The sequence below is a fragment of the Lagenorhynchus albirostris genome, chromosome 18 (assembly GCF_949774975.1).
Source record: "Lagenorhynchus albirostris chromosome 18, mLagAlb1.1, whole genome shotgun sequence".
NCBI lineage: Eukaryota > Metazoa > Chordata > Mammalia > Artiodactyla > Delphinidae > Lagenorhynchus > Lagenorhynchus albirostris.
Genome location: NC_083112.1, coordinates 815,998 through 830,651, shown reverse-complemented (window position 1 = coordinate 830,651; position 14,654 = coordinate 815,998).

Here is a 14,654-nt window from a genome sequence, read left to right as displayed (position 1 = left end):
GGGTCAATGAATTAACATTATCCACGGGCTGCCAGCATTTTCTTGTGTCTATGCATTCCCACCTTTTACCTTTGTTTTAAAACAGAAGGGTTTATACCATGAAAATGGAAGGGTTTATTCCATACCATGGAATGTTATTCAGCCCTAAAAAGGAAGGGAATCCTGACACCTGCTAAACATGCATGAACCTTGAGGATGTTATGCTCAGTCAAATAAGCCAGACACAAAGGACAAGCACTGTGTGACTCCACTTGCGGGAGGTCCCTGGAGGAGCCGGATCCACAGAGGCAGAAAGGAGGGTGGGTGTCGGGCTAGGGGAGGGGGATGTAGAGGTGTTATCTGGGAAGAGTTTCAGTTTTGCAAGATGACAAAGTTCTGGAAATGATGGCAGCGATGGTTGCACAACAACGTGACTTAATGCCGCTTAAAAATGGCCAAGATAGTAGATTTTATGTTGTGTATTTTACCATGATTAATATATATATATATATACACACACACACACACACATATATATATCTATGCAAAAACTTTTTAAGTTTTACATTGAACTAAAATGTACACACAGGAGGACACAGCTTGATGAATTGAACACACCTTGGCAAGAGACAGAACTTTTCTCCTTCCCAAAGCCTCCCTCTCTTTTTTCTTTTCTGTGTCACGCTTTTCCTGTTGTTGTCATTCACTCTGAAAGTATTCCTTCTGGGGGACCTTCGGGAGGGGGAAGGAGGAACCGCGTGGAGGGAAGCAGGTGGCGAAGTCTCACCGTCAGAAGCCATCCAGCCCTGCTGCTCCCAGAGACGAGAGCGTAGCGAGCTCTGAACACGGCCCAGAAACTACTGTCGTCCCTGGGAGTCTTCTTCGAGCCACTCTAGGAGTTTTCATGACATTTTTTAGTGGGAAAAACAAAATGGTTTATGGTTTTTTAAATGGCTTATAGTTTTATTGAATAAGTTCTCAAACGTGTGAATATCGAGTGAAGGCATGTAAACGTCCCCCTGGCCTGAGGCCACGGGAGTCACACATGGGGCCGCTGGATCAAAACTCGCCGCCTCTGCAGGGACCTCCCCTGGGTTCCGAACGGTCTGCTGCTCAAGGAACAGGCGCCGACCCCTCCCTGGAGTCTATGCACATGCAGCTTTACTGTGTGCGACGCCAACAGAACCAGACCTGGACCTTTCCCGGCCGCCAGAACTGCAGGTCCCGTGGTCCACAGTGGGGCGGGCTGGGCGGCACCCCGGGATGCCCAGGGATAAGATGATGACGGCTGGGCTCTGAGGGCGTCCGTGGGGTGGAGGCCCAAATAGGGAGCTAGAGACTCTCGTGGGATAGAGGCCGCGCCCCCCTTCTAGTTTCCTCTCAAAGTTGAAAGCGAGATCAACAGCAACAACAAAGTCACCCTCAGAAGTCAGCGGTTCTCTGGCGGGAGCTGGGACCTGCTCAGGGCGGCCCTCCGTCCTCACCGCAGCGCCCTGGTCCCAGGCGAGGCCCCCGGCGCCGGCCGCGGGGTCCCCACGAAGGAGGAAACATGGGAGCTAAGAACTTTCATTCCCAAGACCCTCAAAACCCCTTCAGAAAGCGCGTCCCTGCGTTCTAGCGTTTATCCCGAGCGTGTGAGTGTGTGCGGACCCCGGTCCTCCCCGTCGTCCTTTCAGGTTTGTTCTTCAACTGTTTAGGGCCCAAACCAGACGAAACACGAGGCAGATGCAGAACCGAGTATGATTTCCTGCCGTTCGCTGCGATGGAGGCTGCGGCTGAGGGTGCGCTTGGGGTCCTGCTTCCCTCGCTCGAAGGCGCCAGGACACCAGTCCTAGGGCACCTCTCGGGTGTCGGGGGTTGGTACCGGGGCATCGTGCCACATATCAAGAGCAGAGCGATCAGAGGAAACCCAGTGTGTTCTGGAGAGGAAGGGTTTTTTCTTTTCTTAAGAAAAGGCCAACACTAATATCACAGATCCAAGCATCAGTCTGCAGGTTCCTCTCCCAACTGCTCACTCCGGGTAGAGCTCAGGGCCGACATCACCACGATGAGGTCATCGCCAGGCAACCCCTTCCCCTCCCTCCCCTCCCCCACTCCGAAAGCTGGGAGCCGGGACTGTGCACGAAAGGCCAAGGCCCGTTCAGTTACGTGTGGACTGTGTCCAGCTCTGCATGAATGAAGGCTGTGAGACTGTGTCTATGTGTGGTTTGGGTCTTCGGGTTTTTTTTTTTTTTTTTTAATGAGCGACAGGGACTTTAATGCACAGAAAGAACTTTACAGCTACTTAAATTTCAAATGAATGATGCCTTATTAAAGTTCAAATTCAAAAAAACCTTTTTTTCCTCTAGCTTTTATGTTCATTGTACAAATCTTATGTCATGTTCTAGTATGTGTAAAACTTCAGATAACGTAAGAATCACCTTCAATCAGTTGAACCACCTAAACTCTTAAAAATCAATCCATTTAATTAAATTCTTCTCCACATTTTGAACTGCACTTATAAATTTAATATATTCATTTTTCTTCTTAAATATTTCAAATGTCTGAAGGGCGCAAGCAATCTATATCCCCAACTCAAAAAAACTTATGACAACCTTAAACAACTCGTTAAAAATCCAATAAATCAAAGTTGTAAGTACAGGAACTTTCAACTTCTTGTATACGTTCCAATAGCATTTACAAACTTTGTCAAATGCTCTTAAACTTTTTAATTTAAAAATTACAAGTCTATCAGCCGTAAAAAGAAACGAAACTGAGTTATTCGTAGTGAGGTGGATGGACCTAGAGTCCGTCATACAGAGTGAAGTAAGTCAGAAAGAGAAAAACAAATACCGTATGCTAACGCATATATATGGAATCTAAAAAAAAAAGGTTCTGAAGAACCTAGGGGCAGGACAGGAATAAAGACACAGATGCAGAGAATGGACTTGAGGACACAGGGAGGGGGAAGGGTAAGCTGGGACGAAGTGAGAGAGTGGCATGGACATATACACACTACCAAACGTAAAATAGATAGCTAATGGGAAGCAGCCGCATAGCACAGGGAGATCAGCTCGGTGCTTTGTGACTGCCTGGAGGGGTGGGATAAGGAGGGTGGGAGGGAGGGGATATGGGGATATATGTATACATATGGCTGATTCACTTTGTTATACAGCAGAAACTAACCCAACACTGTAAAGCAATTAGACTCCAATAAAGATGTTAAAAAAAATTACAAGTCTACACTTAATTATATACTTTACATAGAAATGACAAACCTATTTTGTCAGACTCCCTAATATGCCAGATTCTCCTAAAGATTACGGACATGTTAAATATCCGATATACAAGATGTGACACTGACACTGACAGAAGGCAGATTAGTGGCTGCCTCGGATCAGGGTTTTCACTTCATGGGGTTGTGGTGAGATCGACACCCAGAGAACACGTGAAAAGGCCACCTCCAAATGAAAACAGGCAAATGACACCTAACTTTAGGCTTAAAGGCATCATCCAACATTAACAATTTTTACAGTTACATCCTTAGCTATAAACTTCCGAAATAAATAACTTTGACTTATTGAACTTATCAGACAGTTTACCTAAATCATCTCATTTAATCCTCACAACAACCACACGAGGCAAATAGTGTCGTCAAAGGCAAAAGCTGCAAATTAGACCAAAAGCAAAGTATGAATCATGCCCCTCACAGCCGGTGTGTTCTCTGCCCTCGTCCTTGGCAGCGGCCTGTGTGTGTGTGTGGGAGGCTCCCATCGCCACCTCCTTCTCACGGGCAAAAGCTGAGGCACAGAGACGCCCAGGCACCTGCCCCAGGTCACAAAGCACCTTCTCTCCAGCACCGAGAGGGGCGCTCTGAGCCTGCAGGGAACATCGTGCACGTCAGCTAGGCACTGGCTCCTTCGCACCCCGAGGCACCCCCCAAAGTCCTCAGCAAGAAAACACGTTTCCATTTAAAATGAATTCTCAGTACATTGGACAAAATTCAGGTTATTGCTTCTATGATCCAGCGTTTCTCTTTTAATGAGTTCTCAAATCTGGGGAGTGGTGTTAACATGGCTGAAGGCGTGGTTAAGAAACTAATTAACTACAGCAGCAAAGTCGCCACCCAGCGTGGGCTGCACGACCAGATCTCCTAGGACCGCCTCTACTAGTCAGACGGGGCTGGTTCGGACAAGACGCGGAACAGCTGCTGAGAATCCTCGCACCCATTTGGAACTGACCCGTTTGGCAAGTCCGGCTAACGTGGAAACAGTTCCTCCCTGTTCACCTGTGTTCCAGGCCTCGTGAGACTTCCGTTTGCTCCTCGTGCCCTCTACGCTCTGTCTTGGGAAGCTTTCCCTGGTGAGAAGTGATCCGTGGCCTCCGGATCATGTTGAAGGTGGCAGTCGGCTCGGCCCAGACCTCCAGGCATCGTGAGACTGAGGGTGAGGCCGGCTGGAGGCCCGAGGGCCAGGGACACCCCACGTTCTGTTCCAGCCCAGCCTCTGCCTCCTCAGGTCCCCCACGGGGTGAGGGAGGGGCAGGGGGATGGGCAGGGCCAGCATCACCGCCTACCTGGAAGGGACAGTAGCAGGAGGAACACCCCCGCCCCAGCCCCTGTGCTTCAGATGGGTTGGGCCCAACTTGGTTTCTGCCCGACCATCTAAACATCCTGTGTTGCAGGTTGGGGCAGCAAAGGACATGGTTTCAGAGAAGGTCACTCCCGCCAGGCTGGCTGATTCTTTCTGCAAAACCAGCTCTGCTGAGACAGAACGCGCGTTTGCCCCGCGTGCGCCAAAGTGCCACTGCCACTGGGGCCGTGCCCGTCACCCCACGGGCTCCCCGTGCCCCTCAGGTCACCTCCCCTTCACCAGCACCGCCAGGCTGCCCTCCAGCGTCACAGCCCCGTCTTCTCTGGAATTTCACACAAATGGAAACACAGTATGAACTCATCTGTGTCTTTTTCACTCCACACAGGGCTCTCAAGATTCCTGTCTGTTGTTGCTGTCTCGGTAGTTTATGCCTTTTTACTGCTGAGAATTCCAGGATTCGTCCATTCACCCGCTAGTGAACCCTCTGGGCGGCATGGGGGTGTATGCTGAGGAACTGCCTCCCATGGCTGTAGAGGCTGATGACCCCCGAGGTCTGCGGTCGACAGGCTGGGGGCCTCGGGAGCCCATCGCGTAAACTCCAGTCCAAAGGCCAGTAGGTTTGAGACCCAAGAGAAGCCAATGATTCAGTCCGAGACTAAAGGCAGGAGAAACACAGTGTCCCGACGCAGAGCCGTCGGGCAGGAGAATTCGCTCTTCCCCACGGGGGGTCAGTCTTTTCATTCTGGTCAGGCCTTCAGCTGCTCGAATGGGGCCCACCGTCAGGAGGCGAGGCGTGCAGCTCCATTGCTCATCTCATCCTCAAACACCTTCCCAGACACACCCGCGATCACGTTTGGCCAGATACCTGGGCACCCCGTGCATGGCCTGTCAAGTTGACACTACAGTTAACCATCACGAACGGTTTGCTGTTTGGGGCTGATGTGAACATTTGTGCACAAGCCTTCGTGGAGACACATTTCAGTTCTGCGAGTCTGACCACTGGGTCGTGGGGTGAGTGCACATTCAACTTCTTAAGGAAATGGCCATAGAGGAAAACAATAGAGTGGGAAATCCACCAATGAGTAGGAGAGCTTCAGGTAAAGCTGCCTAGTTCTTGGCAAATAAATAAACATGGAAGATAAATATTTTTATTGAAAATAGAGGAATCATGAAATATACACAGAGATCTCAGATTTCTTTACATGCTGTTTTTAGGGGTTAGTTACTTGATTATATCTTTGGCAGTTAACTCAGTGGAAAAGGAAAATCCCAAGTTACCTTCCAGGAACCTGCGTGTCTCCGTTTTACGTTGCCTAACAGGCCGTGGCATCTGCAGAAAACACAGTTTCTTTTCTATGCTGCGGCTTCGGCTGGGCCGGGCCGGGCTGTCAGTGTTGGTCGGGACCGTGGTCACCTGCAGGGTGGCAGGAAGGTTGACAGTGGCTGGCCGTTGGCTGGCGCAGGGCGTCTGCCGACCGGAGGACCAGGGCCCACGCTCAAGGCCGCGGGAGAGGCGGGCACAGGCCAGCACGTGCCTCAGCCTCTATGGTACCACACCTGCCAACCCCCATGTCTGCGGCGAGTCCACAGCCGAACGCAGGATCAGGGCAGAGAAATGGCCGAGGAAATGCTCAGCGGCAGTGCCAGTGGTGAGGCTAGAGGGGAGGCCAGAGGGGACAGCGGGAGGGGGTCGTGAGAAGAGGTCAGACTCCAGACAGAACTAAAGACAAGCCACTGTGATGTCCTGTTGGATTCATGGTGCAAAACAGAGAGGAAGAAAGGGGTCAAGGGGGCTTCCCTGGTGGCGCAGTGGTTGAGAGTCCGCCTGCCGATGCAGGGGACGCGGGTTCGTGCCCCGGTCCGGGAGGATCCCACATGCCGCGGAGCGGCTGGGCCCGTGAGCCGTGGACGCTGAGCCTGCGCGTCCGGAGCCTGTGCTCCGCAACGGGAGAGGCCACGGCAGCGAGAGGCCCGCGTACCGCAAAAACAAAAACAAAAACAAAAAAACAAGAAAGGGGTCAAGGGTTAATCTGAGCCTCAGTATCCATGACCTCATAGGAGGAACTCGGGTTAAGGGTAACGTCCATCCGAGGAGTGGACAGACACCCAGAGCCTGGCACCCAGAGGACCGCACACTCAGCTTAACAGTTAGAAGAAGAGGGGCCTTCCCTGGTGGCGCAGTGGTTAAGAATCCGCCTGCCAATGCAGGCGACACGGGTTCAAGCCCTGGTCCGGGAAGATCCCACATGCCACGGAGCGCGCCACAACTACTGAGCCTGCGCTCTAGAGCCTGCGAGCCACAACTACTGAGCCCACGAGCCACAACTACTGAGCATGTGTGCCACAACTACTGAAGCCCACGCGCCTAGAGCCCGTGTTCTGCAACAAGAGAAGCCACCGCAATGAGAAGCCCGCGCACCGCAACGAAGAGTAGCCCCCGCTTGCCGCAGCTAGAGAAAGCCCGCGTGCAGCAATGAAGATCCAACGCAGCCAAAAATAAATAATTTTTTTTTAAAAAAGCAGGGTTTATGTTCTAAAAAAAAAATTAGAAGAAAAGAATTAGAAGTCCCTCCCCTGCTCCAAAGACTGCAAGAAACGTTGCTGCTTTAAACCTTGGTGCCCAGGGGACAGGGTATCCTGCCCCAGGTACTTACAACCATCGCTAGTTCTCATTGCAGATTTGCAGCCTAAACACACGTTCCTAGTTCAATAAAGTCGCTTCACACTGAGAGCTGGATTTAAGGCATCTCCAAACGGGGAAAAAAAAACCCTGCACTTCCTCTCTGGAGGAATTTTTCTTTATCTTTCATCTCTAAGAAACCCACAAATGATTTTCCAGTGAGTAGCAACTGGAGAGGTAATACTCTCTTTCCCTTTCAGCAACCAGAAAATTCCATTTTTAAATTTACTCTTACAGAGCTCACAGATAAAACTCATACAGGCACAAAAGAAATGAGCCTCCAGGGACTTCCCTGGCGGTCCAGTGGTTAGGACTTGGCGCTTTCACAGCTGAGGGTGCGTTTGATCCCTGGTCCGGGAACTAAGATCCCACAAGCCACTTGGTCAAAAAATTAAAAAATAAAATATTAAAGAAACAGAAATGAGGCTCCATGATTGAGAATAAACAGAAACAACAGACAGCAGAAATAGACCTACAAGGACTTTAGGTTTTAGAATTATCAGACAGAATGTAATTGAACTATGTTTACTATGTCTAAAGAATTAAAGGCAAGATTAAAAATATGTGCAGAGAACAAGAAATTATAACTAATGACCAAATAGAAGTTCTAGAAATTTTAAAAAATAATAATGATATTTGAAATTTAAGACTCAATGGATAGATTGAACACACAGATGAAGAAACACTAAAGATACAGTTGAAGGAATGACTAGAATGTTGCAGGGAGAGCCACAGAAATGGGAAGAATGAAAAAGAGGTTCAAGGACGTGAGGACAGAGAGAGAGGGTCCAGGGTATGTCTAATCAGTAACCAGAGGACAGGAAACAGAGAAGGAGCAGAGACAATATTTGAAAAGATTACAGCTGAGAATTTGCCAGGATTAATCGAAGATCCTATCCATAGACTCAAAAGCCCAATAGATCTCAAGTCCAAGGAAAAAATATCTACACCAAGACACATGATACTGAAAGTACAAACACCAAAGCATGAAGAAAAATGTACAGGACACTTAAAATCCCACCCCCAGAGATAAACTTGGCTAATGTTTTGATTTATTTTCTTTGACATATTTTCCAAGTGATCATATTTATTCTGATATTTTTTTCCTAATATACTATGAACATTTTCCAGGTTAATACATTTTCTTCTAAATCATAATTTTAAAGGCTTCATGACATTCCACCATATAAATGTATGACAATTTGTTTAAGCAGAATCCAATTGCTGGACATTTAAATTATTTCCGATTTTTGGCTATTTTAAATAGTGCGTGTGGTACATAAATCTTTTCCACATCACTGTTTCTTTAGGACACATTCTTCGAAGGGGAATTGCTGGGTCAAAAGACATAACTTCCATTGAGACTTTTGATGTATCTGCCCCCCTGCTTCCCAAAGAGACCAGCAGTTCCCGTGGACAGAAGTCTCCTCACCTAAGGAGAGGATGTCCAGCTAACTCTGGACGGCTCGGTGGACGCACTTCCCAAGTTAACTGATTCTCATTTACACATCAGTCCCAAACCAAAAGAGCTGATGCTTCTATACTTGTGGAAGAACACAGACCAGGAGCTTGGGAAGGGGAGGCCGCCCCCGGCTGAGGACTTTGCTGGTGAAGGGAGGGGAGATCAGAGCCCCCCTGATGTGGGACCACTTCACATCCCACGTAGGAACTGAAGTGACCAAAGTCCCTCGGGAACACAGAAAATACGGGCATTTGAAAAGCTTTTCAGCTCTTTTAAAACTTTGCTTCCCTGTTCTCCAAAATGACCATGCTTCATTCACTCGGACAAAACAGTTTAAAATGCGGTTGCCGTCTGTTCTATAGCAGCCAGACAGCTGTTTATAATAAAGGTGCTCTCAGTTCATGCTGTGTGGCTGAGGGCATTCGGCCTCTAATCGCAGCCGTAATCTCGTTTTCACATTTCTCTCTGGTCCATCCTACTTGACCCTGCTTATTGAAGCACTTTTATTGTGCTGGTTCAAAGGACAAGGGATTGAGCAGAAACAAAAGTGAGGTCTGAGGATTGTGTGCACGACATGTGCCCGGTCCTGCTCTACCGTCCATGAATAGAAACTCTGGAATCCGGCCAAGCCACTTAATGGAAAACTCTGACTTCTAAAAATTATTCCTGGTTCTTTTTTCAAGCATCACAATTCGCCCAGGTTGAAAGAGGAAGGTCCGTCTGCTCACGATAGGAGCCAGCCAGCTAGGTTGCCAGCCATATCCGCCAGGTTCCTCAAATTTTCCGTAAAGGGCTGGGTAGTAAATAGTTTAGATTTTCAAGCCAGACGGTCTCCGGTGCAACTGCTCAGTTCTGCTGTTGCTGCTCGAGAGCAGCCAGACTGTGTGAGCCCCTGGCGTCCCCGCACACCAGGAAACCCCCCAGAGGCCGGGGCAGGACCTGGCCTGCAGGCAGCAGCTTTGCCAGGCCCTGGTTCTCAGCTGACAGTCACCTCGAGGGGCCCCTCCAGCCTTGAAGTCCTTTGAATCTGTCAGTAGGCTTGGCATGTGGCATTTGGATTAGGTTGCCCGATGCCGGCTGGTGTGGGGATGAGGGTGGAGGGAGAGGAAATTGCTCCAATCTGCAGAGGCAGACAGACCCTGGCAGTAACACCCGCCAGCCGTGGAGACTAAACGCCCTGCTCCCTGCCTTTGTCTCTTGGCTTAGATGTTGACGTTTGAGTCTTGTTTTCTTTTTAACTCAGATCCTGTTAAATTCTCTTCAGTCGGGGTAAATCTTCCAGTCTACCGATCTGTTAAACCTGTTCTCAGACGTTCTTGTGACGAGGACACTTCACCTCCCGTGGACGGAAGCCTCCTCACGTAAGGAGAGGAACCTTCACCGCATCAGAGGCCAGGCATAAGCTCATGACGAGACGGTGTGGATGGGAAAGGGCCAGTGGGCTGAGTCTGCCCTCACAGAGCCTCTCAGAGGCCAGTGAGTGGGAACACATTGCCCTCTGACAGTTGCAGTGCCTGCTTCCAGGGCGGCCTCCGGAGGGAAGCTGGGCTCTGATCTCCACTCCCTTCACCAGCGAAGTCCTCAGATGGGGGTGGCCTCCTCTTCCCAAGCTCCTGGTCTGTGTCCTTAACTCAGCATCCCTGTTGGCCCCAGTGCATCTGATGCCCGGGACCCTCTTCAGCCCCGCCCGCCTAGCTCCTGGACGTGCCCTATTTGTTCTTCTCTCTCTTCTCCTTAAATGTGGCCAGTCCCAGAGTCCCTGTCCTTTGCTCTCTTCCCTTTAGGGTTCTCCTGAGATCCCGTCCATGCCTAGTCTGTCATCACGGAGGTGCCCTTGCTCTTCAGGGTCACACCTGGATGCCGACAGCGCAAGCAAAGCTGATGAAAGGTCTGCCCGGGCTGTGTGCTGCTCGCCACGGCCCTCCTTCAGAACCTGAGAACGACCGCCAGCTCCCGTCCCCTTCAATCCCACATCCCGCCCGCGCTTCCGCCCCAGTTCCCCTGCCTGGCAACTCTCACGTTTATTCCTACCACCTGCTCCCTGGCCATCGGACTGCGTTCTCTGCCTGCAGACTGGGCCCAGTTCAGCCCATCCTGAACAAAACCACTCATATTAATATTTTAAAGCTCCATTTTGAAGTCACTCACCTATTTAAAAACCATCTGTGGGTCCCATTTAAATAAAGCTTCGAGGGCTTCCCTGGTAGCGCAGTGGTTGAGAGTCCGCCTGCCGATGCAGGGGACGCGGGTTCGTGCCCCGGTCCGGGAGGATCCCACATGCCGCGGAGCGGCTGGGCCCGTGAGCCATGGCCGCTGAGCCTGCGCGTCCGGAGCCTGTGCTCCGCAACGGGAGAGGCCACGATAGTGAGAGGCCCGCGTACCACACACACACACACACAAAATTGCTCAGGGGAACTACATTAAAAATACTTATGATCTATCAATGCCAAGGTAGAATATAAATGTAATTGTATTTATATACAAATCACATGAACATATGCATAAGGACCAGATGGAGGAAATATTGATATGCCAAGAGGGTGAGGTTTCAGATATATTTGTTGTATTAAAATGTTTCCCCTTTATTATAACAATTTAATATTCTTTACTGCTTTTACAAAATAATCTTACCCAAAATATTTTTTTAAATCTAAAGCAGAATATTTACCAAAAAGAATGAGAATTGTCCAGAAAGCTATTATTTTAAAATCTTAACTCCAAAATGTAATTAATTACTTTCTACTATGATTAAAAAAGCTCTTTAGAATCTGTTTTGCTTCCTGCTCCTGGTTCCCTGCAGGTCACCAACATGTGGTCCATCAGCCCCTCATCACAGCGTCACTGTGTAGCTGTGGCTCTTTGTTGTGTGTTGACTGAAAGCTTGACCACATGATTATCTCAGAGATTCAATTCAATAGGATGGAGAAGCTTCTGGTCCACATCACCAGACTAGGGGGAGAAGAAAGACAAACGGGGATTTAAACCATTACCTCTTATTTCAGAAGGTTTGCTTTTTCACAGTCTTTGAGCAAAACTCACCTAGATTTGAGGGCTTCTGGAATCTACCGCAGAGCTGAGATTTCAGTTACAAAATCAACCCATTTCTTTCTTGGTTGACGCTCCCTCGAGTCACTGGAAATGTCACGCGCAGGAATCCATCCCACGTTGCCAAAGAGAAAACCTCGTTCCTTCTTGCACACACAGTGGGGAACAAAATCATGAATGCGCCCGACCAACACATACAAGGCTTTCAAGACGTGGAGGCATGAAGCTGCTTAACTACCCACCAGCTTAAGTCAAAACATACTGTTTTTCACACAGAGGAACAAGCTCAAGTGTATCCAGACAGGCTCTGGAACAACAGCTAGTACTTCAGTAAAGATTTTTTTTTCCTTTCAAGTTCTGGGGAAAGGGCATAGTTTTTCTCCTGCAGCTTCTCAACTGAAGAATGTTGTAAGCTATCAACTTCCTGTAATAATAATAACAAGAGTTACCCTTCAGTGCCCACTGTGCGCCGAGCCCTACTGCAAGGCCAGCCCCACCTCTGGACCCGGGCACGTGGCCTGCAGTTGGGGTGTCCGGTGGTCCTGGGGCCCGTCTACGGGCACAAAACATGACCAGAACGGAACCAGGCGGAGAAAGACGGACTTTGCAGAAGGAACAGCAGGTGTGGGGAGAAGACGCTTTGTCCTGGGCCGTCTGGGGAGGAGGCCAGGCCCCCGGGAAGGCTGCCCCGCCGTGGATGCCCCACCGCCTCCAAGGAAGGCCCCAGGGGACCCTCTGTCCGCCGACTGGGTGCAAACCCGACGCCTCCCCGGCGGCCTTCAGAGAGGCTGGTCCTTCCTCCAAGCCTCTCCACCCGCCACCACTCCCGGATCAGCATCTCTGTTAAAGTCACGAGCGAGCAAATGTTTAAAAGGATTATTCGGAAACGGCTCCAGCAGCGCGCTCAGCCCGCCCGCCCGCGGCGCCCCCTGCGGAGCCTGTCTGCGATGGGGCCGTTCCCGGCCGCACCCGGGCCAGGCGCCTCAGGGACCCCGCACATCCCATGCACTCCGCGCATCCCGGGACCGCGCGCATCCCGGGGGCCCCGCGCATCCCACGCACCCCGCGCCAGCCCGTCGGTGCAGAAGCAGCCCCACCCTCGGCGCACCCCCTACCCCCGCAAGGCCTCTCGGTGAGTGCCCGACGGCGACTCTCCCGGAACGTCCGGGTCGCGCTTGTTGGAGCCTCGGCCCCGGGACTCCGAGCACAGCGCTTGGTCGGGGGTCGGCGGACCCGCGGGAGAAACGAGCGCCCCACCTCCCCCCCCACCCACAGGACACAGGTACCCGACCGCAGGTTCGCCCCACGCCCCCGCGCCTCCCCTCCCCGTCCGTCTGTCCATCCGCCGTCTGTCCTGTGTGACCGCGAGGACCCCGCGAGGGCCGCTGTCCCACCTCCAGGGCGTCCACGTACGCCCTGGTAGGGGGGCGGTGCTGGGACCCAAGTGCAGCTCCCAACACACCTGGTTCGTCGCTGGGGCGAAATCACGACCCAGATAAGGAGGCGAGGCGGCGGCCCAGGCGAGGAAGGGGGCCACTGAGGCTAGCACAGAGACGACCAGATTAAACTTCACGCTCAGGCTCAGGCTCAAGCTCCTCACAGACGTTCCTATTGCAAGTCGCGAACGTGAATTAATGCTCTTTCTCTGAGACTCACATTTTTAATGCACCAATTTTTATCAGGCTTAAAATTTCTCATTCTTATAAAATATACATGGAACTCTCCACTGTAACCATTTTTCAGTGTGTGGTTCAGCGGCATTAAGTATATCCACACTGACGTGCAGTCATCTCCACCATCCAGCTCCGGAACTCTTCCATCTTCCCAAGCTGAGACTCTGTACCCATTAAATACTAATTCCCCATTCTCCCTCCCCTCAGCCCCTGGCACCCACCATTCTCCTTTGTCTCAATGAGTTTCCCTATTCTAGGTACTTCATATAAATGGAATCATAAGTCTTTTCCTTCTGTGTCTGGCTTATTTCACCTAGCACAATGTTTTTAAGGTTCATCCATGTTGTAGCATGTATCAGAATTTCCTTCCCTTTCAAGGTTAAATAATATCTCATTGTATCTACACACATTGTTTATCCATAATCTATCTATAAATATTTGGGTTGTTTCCACCTTTTGGTTATTGTGAATTAATTTTTTTTTTCAGTAGTATATTTACATGATTTAAAAACAAAGCGGTACCAAGGGCAAATAGCAAGACCTAGCCGTCTCCTGTCACACTCCTGATTCCTGTCCTGTTGCCCAAAGGCAAGAACTTCCATATCACTTCCTCCCCTGCATTTCCTGCATTTCCTCTGGTCATTACAACCGTATTTCTAAACATACTTGCAGTGCATTTTCTTGAGTTTTAAAATGTGTATCATCTCCTGACTCCCCACCACAGAAGACTGGCCCTGCTTCTACACCCACCCTTCACGTACCCACCCAGAAACGTCTCCCTACACCACTGTCCCAACACAACCACATCCCACATTTTGGCAAAATACGTTTCAGTGTTTATAGTACCGTGTGTGCAGTCAGGGTCCAGCCAGGAGACAGCACACCAGTAATATGAACAGAGAAAATTTAACACAATTATTAACTAGTAATTAGGGAATTGACAACTCTAAGTGTGAAAACATCGGGGCTAGGGAGCAGCTGCTGTCTCTGCCCTCCCCCCCACCCCGGGCAGAGACCTGTGCTTGTGACCTCCTGTTGGCAGAAAAGGTGGGTGATGTGCCAACGCTGAGGTTTCAGTGAAACCTGGCCATCTTGCCTGGAAAAGAGAAAACCAACGCCTGAAACCCAAGAGAAGCCAGCCCCTTACTCTCTCCAGGCCCTCCAGTGCCCTCCAGCGAGACCTGACACTGTGACATCACAGAGGAGACGTGTGCAGGTCCAGCTCCAGCACCACAAGGCAGGGC